Source organism: Aegilops tauschii, chromosome 3, assembly GCF_002575655.3.
Source record: "Aegilops tauschii subsp. strangulata cultivar AL8/78 chromosome 3, Aet v6.0, whole genome shotgun sequence".
Classification (NCBI taxonomy): domain Eukaryota; kingdom Viridiplantae; phylum Streptophyta; class Magnoliopsida; order Poales; family Poaceae; genus Aegilops; species Aegilops tauschii.
Window position 1 is genome coordinate 3,799,134 of NC_053037.3, and position 20,085 is coordinate 3,819,218.

General features: G+C 42.5%; 2 long non-coding RNA genes across 2 annotated transcripts; both read left to right on the forward strand.

Moving 5' to 3' along the window:
- The first annotated feature begins 9,483 nt into the window (after positions 1 to 9,483).
- LOC141020881 (uncharacterized) lies at positions 9,484 to 10,084 on the forward strand. Its single transcript, XR_012180883.1, has 2 exons — positions 9,484 to 9,630; positions 9,731 to 10,084. It is a non-coding gene; the product is annotated as an uncharacterized lncRNA (long non-coding RNA).
- Positions 10,085 to 15,491: 5,407 nt separating this feature from the next.
- On the forward strand, positions 15,492 to 16,263 carry LOC141020882 (uncharacterized). The gene is made up of 2 exons (XR_012180884.1): positions 15,492 to 15,644; positions 15,749 to 16,263. It is a non-coding gene; the product is annotated as an uncharacterized lncRNA (long non-coding RNA).
- Positions 16,264 to 20,085: the final 3,822 nt, after the last annotated feature.

Below are 20,085 nucleotides of genomic sequence, written 5' to 3' on the forward strand. Positions count from 1 at the left end.
AATTGTCGCTATTCGACATAGACCGCTACTTAAGACCATGATTACGGATAACGGAGGCAACATAGTGTTATGGGTCCAAGAAAATGGTAAACAGAGAGGGGAATTCATCTTTGTGTGATCTAGGACCATGGCAATGTCAAACCAGTACAGGGTGGTGGCACCATCCCCCATAGAGAACCGGCTCCCCATGGACCCATGGTTTAAGAAGCTGGATAGTGCACCGGAATCGGGACCCCTCCCAATGAGAGAGCAAGAGAATAGATGTTGATGTTGAAAGTATACTTTAATTTATTCAACTAGACCAAAGACTGCCTTCATCTCCCAGAGAACCTTCCAAACCCACTTGAGGGAGAAGGAAAACATTCATCCCACGAGACGCCAAGATACCCTTGCCATCTTGATCCCTCGGTTTGCAAATGTTAGCCCGTTTCACCATCTCATATTTCTGCTTCTCACCGGGCTCCTGTCAAAAGAAGCCAAAATTTTATTTATCCAACGTCGCTTGGATACCTTTGGGGAGAAGATAAAGCCTCATCATGAACACAGTGAGGCTGGAAAGGCATTTGTTTACTAGGACCATTTTGCTCCCATTAGAGACGAACTGGCCCCACTAGGGCTCCGTCTTGGTCTCTTGGATTTAAGCTGCTCTACTAGCGAGTTAAATCCTTCATAGGTGTCGCTTACCTGGATGTTGAGATAGGCGATCGAGAAGGACGAGAGCTTTCCACCGAGGCTGCAGACCTTCCCTGTTCAACCCACTGGTCTCATTATTTTTTGGCACCACTATCCTTGTACCATGGTTCATCACTGTTGCATCTAAGACAAACTTGGGTATCACCTAGAATATATTAGAGCATAATTTATCTGTAAAAAACTAATCATTTTTCTGGTCAGCCAAATATTCCAAATAACCACTCTAAGTATGGTCAGCATGATCAAACTCCTACTGAAAATTCCGCAAAAAGTTGGAGCTTTAACTTTCCCCCTGCTAGTTTCCTATTGACTATATTTCTCTCGACATGTCAATTGATAATGGCAACTTACCAGAAATTCCATGCAACTTCTCCACGTGGTGGAATTGGACTGCAACAAGAAGGTCCACAGTCATACTCAAATCATGCTCGGATCACGCTAGAAGACCATACTACGTTGAACCCGCACTTAAATGGATTGTCGGTGTAAGACAAGTACATTTACTCAGTATATGCCCGTTTGGTAGAATGGCATACGGGCATTGTATATCCGAAAATTGTGAAGGCGTGAAGACTTTCCATTGAAAATTACAATATGGTCAAATCCTACCGAGGAAAGCATGAATTGTGTATTAGATAACAGCGACAAATACCTACTCGATTTTTCACTCATTTACAGACGTCCTCTGTCGATAGACGAGAGACTTTGACCATGTGATTACAGTATGCTTCTTCTACGCGAGTGGCCAATTAAGAACAGATCCTAGGTATACCAAAGTCCTCAGATTAGAAGTTAGTGGGGTAGTACACTGGTGCTCCACTAGTACAACTAGCTATCTACCATTTTGCTTATATATAAAACGACGCACAAGGAGAACGAGTGAGAAAGCTTGGGTCAGGATCATTCATGGAGCGGCCTTCTTCTTCCCTCGCGCGCCCCATAGCCGTGCTGGCTATCATGTTTTTCTCCTTGGCATGCTTGGCGGCGGCGGGCCGTGGTAAACGACTATTCATCTCTTGTTGCTTCCTACTCTCTTCATATCATACCCAGAAACACGAAATCATGCAGTAACATTCCCATGCAGTTGCTCTGGACGGAAGTCATCACGGACGATGCCCTCCGTCGCCCACGGCCTCAGTCAACAAGTCGACAACCTGCCCCGGCTGCAGCTACGGCAAGGTCACCGCTTCGTCTCTGCTGCCGCCGCCGGGGACGTTTGCCCTTGCGCCACACCGCAGGACGCTGGAGGCCACTGCGAACGTCGACCCTTACGCATGAACCGCCTCGCTCCGTGTATATCCATGTGTATATATATACACGCACGCACACACGATCCATAGTCGCCAGAGATTTGAATAAAGGATCAGCACTGTACTTACATATTTTGTTCGACTTATATATATATTGTGTGTGTAGCTATTTGTTGTTGTGTGCCTGTGCCAATGAGGATTGAAACAAGTGATCAAATACCTGAAACTGCAACCGGCAACATGTGGCTCTGTCACATGTATTTTTTTTTCCGACAATAGGCACGGGTACGTTACTGAACGAGGAAAACAAGGAATTGTACTGCAACGACCATTGCGCAACAGGATGGAAAAATGAGCTATGTTTTTTTCTTCAAAAAAGAGGTGCGTAGGATTTTCGTTATATATACCTGACGACTATTGAATCTGTATTACCAATTGCTATTCTTGCGAGGAAATAACAAAAACTACCATATTACGGGATAGGGTTACAAAAACTACTTATTTTCTTAATTTTCCAAAAAGCTACCACAAAATTAGTTTGCTGTTCCAAAAAACCTAAGTGGCTGAACCGTGAAGTTTTATTCGTGATTATGACAGCTCGGGTCCACTCGTCAGGTTGACCGCTAGCTTTGACCGATAGGTCGATCATTGCGTTATGACAAATGGGGCCCACATTCCTTTTTAAAGCCAATCGGGTTCCTTACAAAAATATAAAGCAATTAGGTCCCTGTAACTTTTTAAAAGCAATTAGGTCCCTATAACTTAAAAAATAGCAATCGGGTCCTTGTTAGCTTTTTTCAAAAAGAATCAGGTCTTGACATCCATCATCATCCACCGTGTGTTGACAAATTCAGGATCAACATTTTTGTTATGATTGAGGTATCAATCACATTTAGTGCAACCACTCTTGCTTCTCAATGACAATGAACGAAACTTAAGTTGCTAGTATTAGATCACTCACCACGCAAATATTAGTTAACTTGAGACTCCACAAGTAGGCACTAGTCATTCAGTTTGCTCGTGTGTAAGTGAGAACAAAACGGTGGGATTTAGGGAGTTCTCCAGTGTGGTCTAGTAGGTTATGCGAAGATAGGAGAGACATGAAGAGATCTATAGACGAAAAGAAGTAGGGGTTAAGCACATTATTTTGGCTAGATTTTATATTTTAAAGTTTCATTTTGTAGAGAACACGTATAATCACACAACTTATTAGCTTTGTTTTTTGCTTTGCGAAGAAATCCTCTCTAGTGCAAGGTTAACGGTACGTCCCAACAACCGGCTATATATAGTTGTAACATCATGTATAATCAATCCAATAGCCGATTCATATATTAGTTAGCTATGTCATCAATGACCAAGAGTCTAGAAGAGCATGAATGATCATCAAAGGTAATGAACGGAAAAAATAGCATGCCATAATAAAATCAATATTTTCTAAATGGAATCCAAAATTATGATTTTCGGGGTCTAGTGAATAAATGGATAGACTGGCTCCAATTCTGGTAAAATAAAAAGAAACGAGCTTAACTTCCTAACTGGAATGATTCCCCGCTGTAATTCAACGTCAAAAATAGATTAGTGCCGAATGCGGGGAATGGATGGGTTTCCTATGAGTGGACCCTTTCTTTTTTCCTTTATATTTTTTAGAAATCCTAGTTATTCCTTATTATGGATAAAATAAGGGATGTTATGGTTATTAAAAAAAGCAGTTAAACTAAACTAGCTTGGAGTCCCCAAATAATTTGACACCTGGATCGTCTGAAGTGCTTGCTAAACGTTCCGATGATCTCATCATTCCCTCCGAGAATCGCTAGGTTCTTTTTACCATGCCACTATAGCGTTCTCCCATCATTAACGGACCGCTACTCCAAGAGCCAGCCTAGGTGCCTGTGGTGAACCAGCCTGAATTGATCGATGATGCTGGTTTTGGCAAGAGTTGATGCTCCACAAGCTGCTCCGTGTGTGAGCCCTGGATGGTTTAAAGCCTTAGGAGGTGATCGCTCTCTGACATAGTGCAGAAAAAGCTCCTGTCTGCTAGGACTACGTCAGTATTTCCCCAAAGAGGAAGGGATGATGCAGCACAGCGACGGTAGGTATTTCCCTCAGTGAAGATACCAAGGTTATCGAACCAGTAGGAGAACCAAGCAACACAACATAAACAACACCTGCACACAAATAACAACACCTCGCAACCCGACGTGTTAAAGGGGTTGTCAATCCCTTTCGGGTACGGCGCCTCAAGATAGGCAAAACGAACGTGAGGAAATTATAGTAGATTGATAGATCGAACGCCAAACAAAATAAATATAAATAAATTGCAGCAAGGTATTTTTGTATTTTTGGTTTAATACATCTGAATAAAAATGCAAAGGAAAAATAGATCGCAAAGGCAAATATATGAGGAAGAAGACCCGGGGGCCGGAGGTTTCACTAGTGGCTTCTCTCGAGAAAGATAGCAAACGGTGGGTAAACAAATTACTGTTGGGCAATTGATAGAACCTCAAATAATTATGACGATATCCAGGCAATGATCATTACATAGGCATCACGTCCAAGATTAGTAGACCGACTCCTGCCTGCATCTACTAATATTACTCCACACATCGACCGCTACCTAGCATGCATCTAGTGTATTAACTTCATGGAAAAACGGAGTAATGCAATAAGAACGATGACATGATGTAGACAAGATCCGTTTATCTATTGCGTAGATATAGATCCCATCTTTTTATCCTTAGTAGCAACGATACATATGTGTCGGTTGCCTTTCTGACACTGGGATCAAGCACCGTAAGATCGAACCCACTACCGGGCACCTCTTCCCATTGCAAGATAAATAGATCAAGTTGACTAAACAAAACTCAAATATCCGAGAAGAAATACGAGGCTATAAGAGATCATGCATATAAGTGATCAAAGAAACTCAAATAACTTTCATGGATATAAAAAGATATAACTGATCATAAACTGAAAGCTCATCAGATCCCAACAAACACACAACAAAAAGAGTTACATCATATGGATCTCCAAGAGACCATTGTATTGAGAATTCAGCGAGAGAGAGAAAGCCATCTAGCTACTAACTACGGTCCCGAAGGTCTACAAAGAACTACTCACGCATCATCGGAGAGGCACCAATGGAGGTGGTGAACCCCATCCGAGATGGTGTCTAGATTGGATCTGGTGGTTCTGGACTCTGCGGTGGCTGGATGAATATTTCATCGACTCTCCTAGGGTTTCTGGAATATTGGGGTATTTATAGAGCAAAGAGGCGGTCCGCGGGGTACCCGAGGTGGGCACAACCCACTAGGGCATGACTGGGCCTCCTGGCGCGCCCTAGTGGGTTGTCCCCTCCTCGGGACTCCCCCCAGGTGCAACCAGGGCCCAACTTCTTCCTTTTGGTCCATAAAAAATCATCGTAAAGTTTCGTGGCATTTGGACTCCGTCTGATATTGATTTCTTGCGATGTAAAAAAACATGCAGAAAACAGCAACTGGCACTAGGCACTATATCAATAGTTAGTACCAAAAAATGATATAAAATGACTATAAACTGATTATAAAACATCCAAGATTGATAATAAAACAGCATGGAACAATAAAGAATTATAGATATGTTGGAGACATATCAGGAGGTCGTTTACCCCATGGGCCGGTTTGCTTAATGGATTTTCAGTCTGAAAACCACTTTGTGGGTTTTCTTTCTGTCAGGTTTTTCTCATGTTTGTTGTCTAATTTCCCCTTTTTCTCGTTACTTTCTTTTTATTTTCTGTTATTTAGATTTTTATCCTATTTATCTTTTTTGTTTTCTTCTTTTTGTATTTTGAATAATACGAGGAATTTTTTTAATGTGTGAACACTCTTTCAAAATACACGGACACTTTTAGATAATTACATGAATATATTCAATTGAAAAAAATTCTCGGAATACAAGATAAAAATTATTCAAGTGATAACCAAAATTATAGTTAATATATGAAAAAATGCATAAGACCATTTTTCTAAAAATAAGAAGAAGATTTTGCAAATTATGCAAGAAAAAGTTTTTAATAAATGATGATCATTTCTTAAATACATGATGAATACTTTTTAACACACAATTAGCATGTTTGAAACAGTTTTAAAAAAATGATGAACATTTTTAAAATACACAGTGGATAATTTTAGCACAAAATTAACATATTTGATATAGGTGATGAATAATTTTTTAAATATGCTGAATAATTTAAATATGTGACGAATTTTATAATAAATAATAAAAAATATAATACATGTTAAATATTTTTAATATAAGATCTACATTTAATTACGTGATTGGATATCTTTAATACATGGCTAACATTTTCATAAAATTAAATTATCTACAAGTACATATGTTTAAAATAATTCATAATTTATATAAGAAGGCGATAACGATAACTAGATTTTCTTTTTGAAAAAATCAACCAAACTAGCAGAGTGATCGCAACTAACTTATTTATTTCAAGATTTAAGCATATCCCACATCATCATATAATTATGGAGAGATGGTGTGCGTCAGCTTGCAACCATGCATAAAAAAACCTATCACCACATGCATCAATGCATTACAAATATTTTCCATTCTATTTTTAATAAATATTTTATAACTATACATAATCAAATATAAGAAGTCATATGTATTTTAAACTTCGATTCACGTGTTATTGATCTAAATATTTATATTCCACACAATCAAATCTCATTGAAATGTATTGCAGCCGATTCTCGTAGCAAATCGTGGGGTATTATCTAGTTTTATTCATACACACAACTATTACAGATTACACGTACATTGTTTTGGATCCATGATCTAAACAAAAACAAAGGAACTGGAACAACTAAGAATTATATTGAAATCTTTTTGAGACATCTTCTTTGTGTAATCAAAATTTACACCAGAAAATATTTCTAAGACTTTTGTAAAAAAATTGCAATTGAACATAACGAATAAAAATATTTTCTCTAAGGTACATGTCAGAACAACAATTGTACCTTTCTGACATAAGAAAGGAGCTCAGAAGGTTTATGTGAAATATTGAATGTTGTTTTCTTGTGTCGAACCATTTGTAACATTTGTGTGTACATTTTGTACGTGAGTTGTAGTTGTGCATCGGGATTATTGTTTCTATAGGCGCGTCCCTGGTTCTTGCACTACATATTTGTACCAGTACTTAGGTGGGGAGCTATTTCCTCCCACTGAAAGGTTCCTTGTCATGGACGGAGCAGGCTCCGAACTTTGTTTCAGATGTGATCGCCCATGAGTCTGTGCGGATTTAGTAATGAAATGAATTATTCCAGCTCAGAAAAAAAAGTCGGGCTAGGGTCCTCCCTCGTGATGAAAATTAAAAAAAAATTATGGCCCTGTAGCTTATTAACCCAAATGATAAGTGTCACATGTGTGGCACGAAGCAACTTGGGCCAAACGCCTCCATCATCATTACTCATCTTGTCACATCATCGTATGCAAGCATACACAAGAAACAGATGACATCAATGGATTTTTTGGTTTTTTCAAACTTTATTTTCTTTGTCTCTTAAATAAAAACCGATTAAAAATTCGTTTTCACCATTAAATCTGTCTCGACGAGATCTTCAAGATAAGATCCCATATTGATATGTTTCGACGACCTTTTTGTTTTTGAGCCAAAAGTTACCATGATGTTACACTCAAGTTGCAATAGTGTTTACACTAAAGTTGTCATGATATGTTTCATCTATTTTTTTCTTCTAGATTCAAAGCTACCATTAAATTCCAACTATTTTCACTCATCGGTGAGGGCCTAGGAGAGCTGCGGTGACGGCCCATGGACCCCAAGCAGATATAGGACATGGGGATTGATACATGGCATGGAGCGCTCCTAGGACACGGATGCATCGAGACGATTATTCGGCGCACCTTGATGTGCGGCGGCCGGGGAAGGGGTTATGGGTCGTGTGGAGCGATTGTTGGCAGTGTGGTGTTGCGCTAGTGGCGACTTTTTTTTTGTGTCCATGGCAGATCTACTATGCATATAATGGCAAAAAAAATTCTATCTACTCATGGAAAATTCTTTCCTTTTTGTGACCATGACAAATCTAATATATTTTTTCATAGCAATTTAAGATATGTTCTTTGCCATAGCAAATAAACATGTGTTGCCACGCCAAGTTCTAGAGTTTATTTCTTAAACAATGGAAAATTTACTTGATGGATCACGGAAATTTTTACTAATTCATCATGGCAAATTTTATTAATTGACCATGGAAATTTTTAGTAATTAACCACGGCAAATTTACTTTGTGGATCATGGCAATGTTTATTAATTCATCATGGCAAATTTAGTTTATAGGATATGGCAATTTTAGTGTATAGATAATGGCAATTTTAGTATTTTGACCATGGCAATTTTAGTTTTTTGACCATGGTAATTATTATTTTTATGAACCATGGCAAATTTAGTGCATGGATCATGGCAAATTTATGTAATTCACCATGGCAATTTTAGTTTATAGTTCATGCCAAATTTAAGTCATTGACCATGCATTTTTAAAGTAATTTACGATGAATTTCTTTTTAGTAATGAACCGTGTAAAAATTATTTCATGAATTATGGTAAATTTTAGTAATCTACCATGGCAAGTTTTAGTTTGTGAATTCTCTTTTTATAACATGTCAAAATTTACTATAAACATGGAAGAAAAAGTAGTTGAAACTTATCATGGTAACTTCAGTGTAAACACATGGCAATTTATGTGTAATAGACATGGCAATCGATACATATCGATATGAGATCTAGTTTTAAAGATCTCATCGCGACGGATTTAATGATGAAAACGGTTTGTCAATAGGATTGTTCATTTAAGAGATAAAACATTTCAAAAACTGAAAAATCATAATGATTTTCGTTGACATCATCTGTTTTGTTAGTTGTGCATGCGTGCGGTGACGTGACGCGATCTATAATAGTATGAGCGTTCGGTCCAAACTTCTTCTCACCACACGTGTGGTCCATAGTAATGCCGTGTGTATTTCCTACATCTGATTTGCCGTCAGTTTCATGCTGCCAAAGCCAAAACCGCATCATGACGGCTGCTGCACGCTGCAAGACTGGGATACTTTGACTTCCGTTGTTTCTACATAAAAGACGTACTCACGTTGTTCTCAAGCTGAATTTCCCAAGGTGCTTCGTGTGACCAAGGGGAGAATTTGACCATTAACTAGAGCATGAAGTTTGGACCTTAGAGTAACTCTGCTGGATTCGTACTCGTTGATGGACGCGATAAGGTACTTGTTGTGGCAGATTGGATTAATCTCGTGGAAATTGCATCTGTTGTAACTGTTCTGTGGCGTGAGAGATTAGGCATCCTTATCATTCCAAAGCTATGCTACAGCTGGTACACGTACGTGGTACGTATTAGCCCTCATTTTCATTGACCTCTGGGCCGTCGTTCCCACGCAGCCTGCCCTTCTGGTCTCGCCGGAGCATGTAGGAGACGGAGACTACATGCCTATATATACACATACAAGCATATGCGTCCACATGCAGTCGAGACAGATAGATCGACAAGTTAATATCAAAAGATGTTGAAGCCAGCTGCTGCATCGTCCTCCTCGTCCGCCCGGTGGTGGGTGATCGTTGCCGCTGCACTGATCGTGTGTGCGGCGCACGTGCAGCTTGTCCAAGGAGGTAATTGAGCATGCGACACAATCTCCAGTATTTTCACTAACTATGTTACGATCCATCGATGTGCCAACCGGCGGATATTTATTTATGTATGTGTGTGCAGGTGAAAGGGGGCAGGAACCTCCTGCTCCCAGAGGGGCTGCTGGTCGATCGCACTGCTGTCGCCGACGTCTCCTTCTCCACCCTGCCAACGACCCACCCCCATCGTCAACATCCCCACTGTCTCCTCCCGCTGCAGCATCATCAGGCGTAGTTCATCCTCCTGGGGCAAGAGTTAATTAGTGCGGATCAAATTGACCTGGGGAAGACCAGTATATAGAATCTGGACTTCAGGTGCAAAAATAGAAATATGATCCTGGGCCGTTGGATTAGGGGTGTGTGACAAAGATTAGAGTGGAGGGTTCTGTACTGATAACTACAAAATTTTGTGCAAAAATGTCCCTTTGCTTCCCGCTAATTTTCTTTGGGTACACCTTCAAAGTCCCCATATATCACTCTCCCATTCCCTATTGTTCATCGACAGTGGCGGCTGCTCAGATCCGGTGCTTCACTGGTGGACGGCAACTACTCCCACAGTGGCCGTTTAGTCCATGGTTCATTGGATGATCGGTGCAAGGCCAGAAATTGGAACGCATTGATTCCGCTCGTTCATGTCCTTTCGCTTCAGGCTTGTCCCTCGGACACCTACTCCCTGTCCCCTCACACTAGGAAATTTATAGGGTTTTTTTGAGTAAGTGGTGGGCAGGCTGAGAAACCTGCTACCGGTAATCTGGCCTAATACCTGCAAAACATGGCACTTAGCACCACTGCTAATCTTGGCCCAGTTTAGATGTGGGCCAAAATATCTATGGCAGGTACCTCACAAGCGTCCACCACCACTGGTAGTTACAACAATAGTGGCAGGCCATTCTAAACGCATGACACTTGTTATATGGTGACCTATCAGTCCCACGACAGCTGTGCGGCAAGCCATACTAGTGGCAGGCATTTAGGGTTGCCCGCCACTGCTTATATATTTAGGTATTATGGTCTTCCGGATTATGTTAGAATTGAGTGTGTTATTTTTTATGATATGGTATTATATTAAAATGTTTTACACTACAAGTTTCATTATTTGTCATATTTAGACACTTTATTTTATGATTTTTATTTATGCAGATTAGAATTGTAAGTATATTTATAAAAATTCAAAGATTGGAAGAATGATCCTAAATTAGGTAGTTAGTGGAGTATATATTTAGGTCTTATGAAAACATAGTGTGTTACTTTGAAATCGAGCAACGCAAGACGCTGGCGTACCGGCCCAATTTTCAGCAGCTCGCCGAAGCTAATCCCTCCTCCTCCCCATTGTGTCTCATCACCACACACATTGTGGCTTGCAACAAAAAATAATCCATCTCCCGGCTCTAAGGAGGAAGAAATCGGCCGACGGCTTCCACAGCGGTGTAGCGGCGACTATCCCGTTGCGGCACCTCTTGTGAAACCGCTCGCAGCAAGAGCACCCACCGACCACACCGTCTATTATCTCGTCCCATATGAGACCATGGTTGCAGCACGCCGTGCCACCGGTTCCAGTGTTGCCTCCTGCTGGTCGTAGCTTTAGCAGGCATCGGTCGAATCTTTTCCCATTGCCGGTTGCAGCTTTCTCAGTCAACGGTCGCAGTCGTTGCCTCGCCAGTTGCAGCTTTTATGGGCACTGATCGTAGCTTCTGCGGACACAGGTTGCAGCTTTTCCAGCCGGGATGTCCCACCATGGCATCCCCAGAAGTTGCAAGCAGCCAGTGGCAAACGTGCTTGTGGCACCCCCCACGTATCGCCCCGCCAGACCTTGCAGCAGCATTGGCGACAAGCAGTGACCCTCGTTGCACAACCCACCTGATTGGACTTCACGGCCGTGGTTCATCTGGCCGGAAGGTACGAGGTTGAATGAGGGGATCCATTGAGGAGAATGGTTCAAGGAGATAAGGATGGCATGTGGGGCCACAGGTACGCACGGCGAGCTAGCGACCAGCGCCACCCTTGGCAGGTCGGCTGATTTGAAACAATTCCCTCTCAAATATGTAGGGTATATGTGAAAATTCAAACACACAAACGAAAGTCCGAAACACCTATGCGCATGTATACATGTGGTCAAACGTCATTCCGGCCAGCTGGGATAACTGCAAGTACTACTCCTACGTACGTAGGATTGCCGTCGAGCGTGGCAGGGAACAGCAGATGATAGCCAGCAGGCCCGTGCGAGGGAAGAAGAATGCGCCATTATCATGTCGGAGTAGTCAGTAGCTTCCCGCTACGTACGTTGTTCTCTCCTCTTTGTGCATACGTTATTATAGGGCTCTCTTGTTGGTCTTGGAGACTCGACCGTGTAGATATGCATGCTCTCATGGTCAAAGTACTCTCCCCTCAGTCAGCATCACACCTTGGAAAATTCAGCGAGAGAACAACGTGATTGGCCTCTAATCATGGAAGAATCTTCCTTTTCCGATCTTTTATAGACCAGACAAGTCGAGTGCCGCAATCAGCCAGTCATGCTACTTGGAGCATCCGTCGACACACATTTCCGCAGGACAAAACTGATACGTTCTACACGGTGACTATTCTTTCAAATATTCGATCTCTCTGTGCGCATGATTTGCTCAATCTTCGACTCCCGTGAACAACATGCACTACTGTAACTATATACACACATACATAATTTACCAAAAGGTCATGTGCACTATGTAAATTAAACGATGCACGCACGTCGCTGCCAGAATTGATTAATAATAATTTGGATTGATAACATAAGACCCAAAATTAAAATACATGGCTTATTCTATTTGATAATGTATAATTGTAACAGTGTCCATAGAATATTATTATACTTCGAAGGATGATGGAGTACCCTCCTTCTTGGGCCGCGCGAGGGCGAACAGATCTCTTGGCCGTCCATTGTCAGGTGGCTTGCGGCAGGAGCCTCTTGGGGGTGACGTGAGTCATCTGATCTGCCCGAACAGCTCGCACCCGAGAAACCCGACTGGAACGTCCACGACGGGCGGCTTCGAGCACGCTCGCGAGTGAGATATGGTGCGCTTTCATGCGCGCAACGCCGTGGCCGGACCCGTCTGGCGGCGTGTATCACTAGTAGAAAACAGGGCTTTGGTCACAGGGCAGTATTCACATTAGTCCCGGTTCGTGACGTTCAGTCACGAACCGGGACTAATGTGAGCATTCGTCCCGGTTCGTGTGGGTAAGGCATTAGTCCTGGTTCACCTGGGCCCTTTAGTCCCGGTTGGTGCCACGAACCGGGACTAAAGGGTGCGATGCCCATTAGTCCCGCTTGGTGACCTTTAGTCCCGGTTGGTGCCACCAACCGGTACTAATGGGCTTTGAGGCATTAGTACCGGTTCATGGCACGAACCGGTACTAAAGGTCTCATTTTCAAACTCTACCCCCCCCCCCCCCCCCCCTGGACCGCCTTTTCAGTTTCAGAAAAAACAAAACAAAATGATGGAAATGTCAAAAAAAATAAGTTTCCCATGTGATATGTGGTCTAGTTGTTGGGAAAATTTACAAATATGAATTTCGACTTTATTTGCAAAATCTCTCTGAAATTTGTAAAATGGGCATAACTTTTACATACGAACTCGGATGAAAAAGTTTTTTATATGAAAAATCATATACTCAAAAAGTTACATCCGAATTTAACTTGGGGAACCCCGTTAAACATTTTCAAAATCCTCAAAAACTTAACAGAAAAAAAGTTACGGGGCTTTTAAGATCTAGAGTGGAAAAAATCAAAAAAAAATCAAACTTACTAGTGGCGCACCAGAAAAAAATATAGTTTCAAATTTTTTTTTGGAAAAAATGTGGTCAAATATGGTCAAACAATGGTCAAACTAATTATTCTAGAATATTAGTGTTACTAAATAATTATTTCAGTTATTTTGAATTTTGGTCAAATCTGGTCAAACCGTGGTCAAGCAATGGTCAAACTAATTATTCAAGAAATATTAGTGTTACTAAATAATTATTGTTTTTTAAAACAATAGTTTCAAACTCAAACAGTGAAATGTGTCACTTCATACTCAAGCAAAATTGCTGAGGGTTAATAGGATTGACATCTTACTATTGTCAGAAAAACAACAAGTGTAGACTTGGAAACGAGGGAGAATAGAACCCGGAAATTAAGCGTGCTCAGGCTGGGGAGTGGGAGGATGGGTGACCGTTCGGGAAGTTAGATGATTTGGAATGATGAGGGGTGATTAGAGATTAGAGGATAAATTGAGCAGTGATGAGGGGTGATGATTAAAGATTAGAGGTTAAAATAATTCAAAAATAAAAAAATAAAAAAATCAAGAAAAAATTAAAAAAAATCATAAAATTTCCACGTGGCCGCGGCCTTTAATCCCGGTTCAAAAACCGGGACTAAAGGGCCTTACCAACCGGGCCAAAAGCCCCTTTTTCTACTAGTGTATGCCTGATGACCTGTAAATGCACAAGGCTATTGCAGTATTTCATGATAAGTAGTTTCTTCCATTTTGTATGTAACTGTGATAGAAATTCGAGGCAAACAAGAATTACTGTGACAGAAATAATGTGGCTGAGCGATAAGTCTGTAGTCTACCACGACTTGATTTTCGTCGAGCAGTAATGTGGTTGCTGGTTCTTTTCCATACACACCATCCGCTCAATGATTTGGACTCACCCTTCCCCCGAAGGCCACACAGCTCTAGAAGGTACTAAAAGTCGAGGTTGCTTCCAATACTTGACTAGAAGACTAGCCATAGTGTAGAGTACCATATACTAGTAATATACACATATTCGTAGACTATATTACTATGTTTACAGTGAACATATATGTGATGTCATGCAAAGTTTTATTTATTAGGTTATAGACTCATATTATCTTGGAATATGTGATGTTACGGTAACTAGTTAAGTTGCTCAATTTATCTCTTCCCATTAATTAACTGTCATATAGGCAAATTTGCTGAGTTGGACCTGATGTTACTCTTGAAGTTACTCTCACTATGGCCAATCAAGTGTGGTGTCATGCAAAGCTTGATTTATTAGCATATTCTATTGGGATATATGATGTTACAGTAACTAGCTAAGTTATTCAAACTACATCTCTCCTCATTAAGTCATTATCACATAGCCAAATTTGCTAAGTTAGACTCCATGTTACTCCTGAAGTTACTCCCACTATGGTCATAACCCTCATTCGTCCCACAGGATCACCACTGCCAGATCCTGCACCGTCAATCACCAAAAAGAAATCTTGAGCGTGTTTCCTCACCCTACTTTCTGACCGGGGCCCTTATTTCCACACGTATGTTGCATAAATTCTTTCATTTGTATGCAACTGCGATCGAAATTCCCACGGAAAAAATCTGTGACAGAAATTGATGTTTTGATTTCATGGATTTTGCCGTCGTATGTTCCCATTGCTGGTTTCACTAGGAGTGCACTATTGCACTATTGCAATTTTTATTGGTAGCTTACCGAGCCGACCGCTTGGTGGCAAGGAGTGCACCGGACGCTATTGCTAAAAAAAATAAATGGATATGTAGTTCAACCCGCCATTTTGTCACAAAATATCTACTTGAGTTTTTTTTTTCTTCTTTTGTGTGTGAGGATAATATGTACTTCCGTCGAAAGTGGAATTTACTCTGTATTTTACACTCCTGCTTGACATGTCCAAGAGTGCAACTAGCAATGATCGCGCTGAGACGATGGGCTGGCAGTTTGGCAAAGGACTGCACATAGGATGGATAAATCGGGGACGTCCGTAGCGGGAGACGACTTTGACCTGGAGTCACCGGCTGATTGGTTAATGTCGCTGCTATTTGTAGTAGTATACTACAACTATAATAGAAGCCGTTGGGAACTGTCCAGAGACACAAGGCTAATGAGAAGCTCTACATCGATAATGGAGCGATCTTCTTCTTCATCCTCGCTCTCGCGCGCCGTGGCCCTCCTAGCTATTATCGTGTGGTGCTTGCTCCTACCATGCACTACCGCCGCGGCCAAAGGTAACCACCCGCCCTTTTGTTTTGTTGTTTTTTTGTAGTTGTTGTTCATGCTACATCTAGCGCTAGTTGTGTTATATTTCCATGCGATGCTGGTGCACATGCAGGTGCAAGCTTTAATTTTCCGAGAGGGTTACGAGAAGGAGGAATAGGTTGAACTCACCGCAGCCGGGGCACATGAAACAACTGGACTGCCCGGGCTGTGGCCAAGCGTACGCTCTGCCATCACCATCGGGCATGGCCCTTGCGGCGCCACACCGTAAGAACCTGCACCCGGGGCGACACTAAAGATTCTGCACGGCAACAAAAAAGAAACGGCTTGGAGCGGAGGGGCTGCCTGATTCAACGAACTTTGTGGCTGTGCATATTAGGACTCATCACGAACTAGAATTTTTTTCAATTTTAGTTATATTTCTCCTCAACGTTGTTATATTTCGCCAAAACCAATAATTTTGTGATTTGTCGCTTCGACAAGAGCCCAAAAATAGGTGAGCCATTTGGCCTGGTTACGAGGTCATTGGGGAGGCTTACTCTCGGTCTGCTCAAGTGAGGGTTGTATTGCTCGAATTGTCTTGTTTTGTGTTACCTTATGAGGCTTGCGGTGATGTGATTCTTTGTACAAGAAGACGTCACGTAGCTGAGCCTTGAAAGCGGCAAAAAACAGCGTACCGGCCACATGAAACAGATCTTGTTATCTGCTCGCCTCTTCACTAAATGGCGACCTATTTGTTCGGATTAGTGACCTATGATCCCTTCTTGTCGTTAGTCGCACTGTGTGAAAAACGCGTCTACATGCCTACCCAGTTTTTGGCTGCAGTATGATCCAACCAAAAAACGTGCTTTCAAATGTTTTGACGGCTTAACCGTCCTCGGTAGCCGTTGCCTACTCTGCACTGTTTAACACTGCGTGTGGGTGTACCCAGTAACTCCAACCATCTGGGTAGCTTACTCGCCCAATGGGCGTGTGATTGGACGGGTACCGTACTGTCTGGCGGCGAGAACAATTATCGCTTTGTTGACCGGCCAGAGTAACCCGACGACAGTTCTATAGAAATCTCGACCGCATTCACCACACCAAATGACCTGAACCATCGGAACCGTGCACCCCACCAAAAAGCACATAAGCAGAAGGATAGGCGGCCGGAGGGGCAGTCAAAGGCTGCGGCACCTGATCTCACGCCTTCAATAAGCACAGAGTACCACAGGGGGCGACGTCTGCTAATCACAAACTCTGACGCGGCCTGCTCGCACGCCTCAATGCCGGACACAGACACGCCTCCAGGCCGCCTGCATACACGCCACAAGTCCGCATGCATGGAGCCTGCACAGACAATGACACGTGGTCTTCTCTTGTTAATCTCCTGAAATAACTCATGACGACGCCATTCCAATAATTTCTGTGACAATAATATCCGTCCCAGAAAATATACCCGCATAGCGACGGATAATATCGTCGCCTAAAATGAGGCCATAACATCCACAAAGTTGGCGAGTGGGATGGCCCGGGAGGAACTGTGTTAGTGAGGGTCATCGTCACAAAATATAATCCTACTTGACGTTTTTTGGTCTGTCACTATGATCTTTGTTAATGAATAGAGCATATTTTGTAGTGGACTGTGGAATCCTGATGTTTGTGATAAGAAGTAAAGAAAGATTTGTCAACACATACATGAATATTAGGAGTGTCAACCCATTAGTCGATTGATTGACATACTAAAAGAGCAATAGGTAATTAGGTATATTACCATATCTGGATGCTCCCTTTGAATATTGCCAACGTTCATGTTGACAAATTTTAAATCCGTATAGGACCCTTTTCTAGGCCATAGCGGCTCGGACAATCGGAAGACCAATGAACATTCGCAACACAAACCCAACAAGGATCCTCCTTGTTCTTGTTTTGCCACTTTCGGTCCTTCTTCTTCTTGATGTTGTCTTGGAGACTTTGTTCTTTCCCTTGAACATGAAGACAGACACAAATATTATAGTGCCCTCCGAGAACATTTTGTCATGTTCAGGTGGAAGCCCCCACTCCCCCCGCTCCTCGAAGTGGCAGCTGAAACCCAGTGCATGTTCAAAGCGGTGAGCCACATGATGGTTTTGGTCTGCCACCTCTTGAAGTGAGCAGCCATAAATGTGCTCGGTTACATAGCAGCAGCAAAGCTGGTCAACAAAAATTGGCTAAACAAATAAGGTTTTTGGATCTTTCATTTTTGGTTAAGAAGAGAGAGAGAGAGAGAGAGAGAGAGAGAGAGAGAGAGAGAGAGAATTCATCTTAGGTCACTGAAAAATCTGGCGCTACAGAGAGAGAGAGAGAGAGAGTTCATCTTAGGTCACCGAAAAGTCTGGCGCAACAACATCGTCGGCCATGGTGCTAAAGACGAGCTTTTTTTTGAGAGATCTCGCAAGCTTTATTGATTCAGAGAGATGTTCATAGGTACCTATGCCTAAATTAAATGCATACTTTGCGAGATTATGAGCCTCAAAATTAAAGTTTCTACGCTTAAAAATAAACTTGCAGAAAGCAAAACCAGAACTACGAGCTGATATTTCATGTATGATTGCTGCATTCGGTCCACTTGTTCCACCATTGATGTCATTGACAACTCCTTCACAATCTGAAGCCAGAACCACCTCATGAACATTTAGATCTTCAGCCAAAGCTAGTCCCTCTCTGCAAGCAAAGGTTTCCAAGACCGTGGGATCAGTGATACCTCCATAGACCACTGCCGAGGACCCCAGGTAGTTGCCCTTCTCATCTCGACATAATGCAGCCACAGCTCCGCCCCTTCTACTTCGCGCTACTGCTCCATCAACATTAACTTTGACAGATCCGGCCGGTACCCGGAGAGAGCCATTGTTGATTCCTGACCACCCGTGCTGTCATGCTAGCCACCTTGTTCGCCCTAGGGATTTCTTGCAAGTCAGCGAGGAAGTTGTTCACAAAAGAAATAGTTTGGTGCGGCACTTGAAAGATTGCCTCATACACAACTTTTCGACGTGCATACCAAATAGCCCAAAGTGTGACAGCAATTGTTGTAAACTTTGAGTGGTCCATCCTGCTGTATAATTCAAAAAGCCATCTCTTTACACTTGGTTCTTCTAGTTCTGACATTGCTAGCACCACATCTGCATCTGATAGTGCCCACACACACCTCGACATCGTACAGGAGATCAAAGCATGGTGCCATGAGTCCTGGCATCCGCACAAAGGGCATGTGTCCTGGGTTGCCATATTTCTGTGGTGTAACACATCCGTGGTAGGCAGCGAATGCCGTGCCAAACGCCAAATAAATATTTGATCTTCGAGGGTATAGATATCTTCCATAATGCTGACCAGGCTTTGCCCTCCTCCTGGCCTGAAGAAGATCCTGATCTGCCCTCTAGCCATTCCTCGCGCTGTAGTTTTGTGCTTACCAAAAATTTGTAAGCCAAACTGACAGAGAACCTTCCTTTTTTATCAGGATACCATGCCCAAAAATCCTCGACGTTGCGTGTACAAACTGGGATTCTCAAAATAGCATCAGCATCAAAACGAATGAACACAGACCTTAGCAAGTCCTCATTCCACCCTCCGATGGATGGCTGTAGCAGCTCCTCCACTTTCGTCGGCGGGTTTTGCACAAGGGACGTAATGGGCCTTGGTGTGTGTTCTTTTGGTATCCAATTGACCATCCAAATATCTGTGGTCTGACCGTACTAATCCTGCTAATGGTTCCTTGCTTCATCACATCTCTTCCCTCAATTATTGCTCGCCAAATCTGAGAGGGGCGAGCTCCAAGTTGAGCTTCTAACAAAGTAGTCTCAGGGAAGTAGCTAGCTTTGAGTATTCTAGCACTCAAAGTAGAAGGTTCATTAAAAAGTCTCCAGGCTTGACGGGCCAAAAGAGCTAGATTAAACAGCTCTAAATCTCTGAACCCCAATCCTCCCAAGTGTTTAGGCCGCATCATCATGTCCCACGATACCCAAGCCGGCTTCCTTTGGCCGGTTTACAGCCCCACCAAAACTTCCGAATAATAGACTTTATATGATCACACAAACCTCTTGCTAAAGGCGAGCTGGTCGTATGCCATAGTGGAAGTAGGCACTCACACGTCAATGAGGTAGTCATGGGCTGGGCTAGCCCGTCTAGCTGCCCAACGAGTGCCCCTTTGCATGCGGACCCAGAGATCCGTTGGATCTGGATCACATGAGGGAGTTACCTAGGGTTCATTTCTACTCATCTAAAGTATGTAATTAACTAATCCAACCCAAATTAAATAACCGGAGCTTACTTTTTAAAATTCAAGCGTAACTACCCCTTGAAAATATATTAACCATGCCTTTCATCACTCTCCTTATGAATGATATTTTCTTCTTGGACTAGGTTGGGCTTATACGTGGCCATGGGCAGCCCGGCCTCGTCGGCCCGACCCGACCTGGCCCGACGCTCCTCACGGGCCAG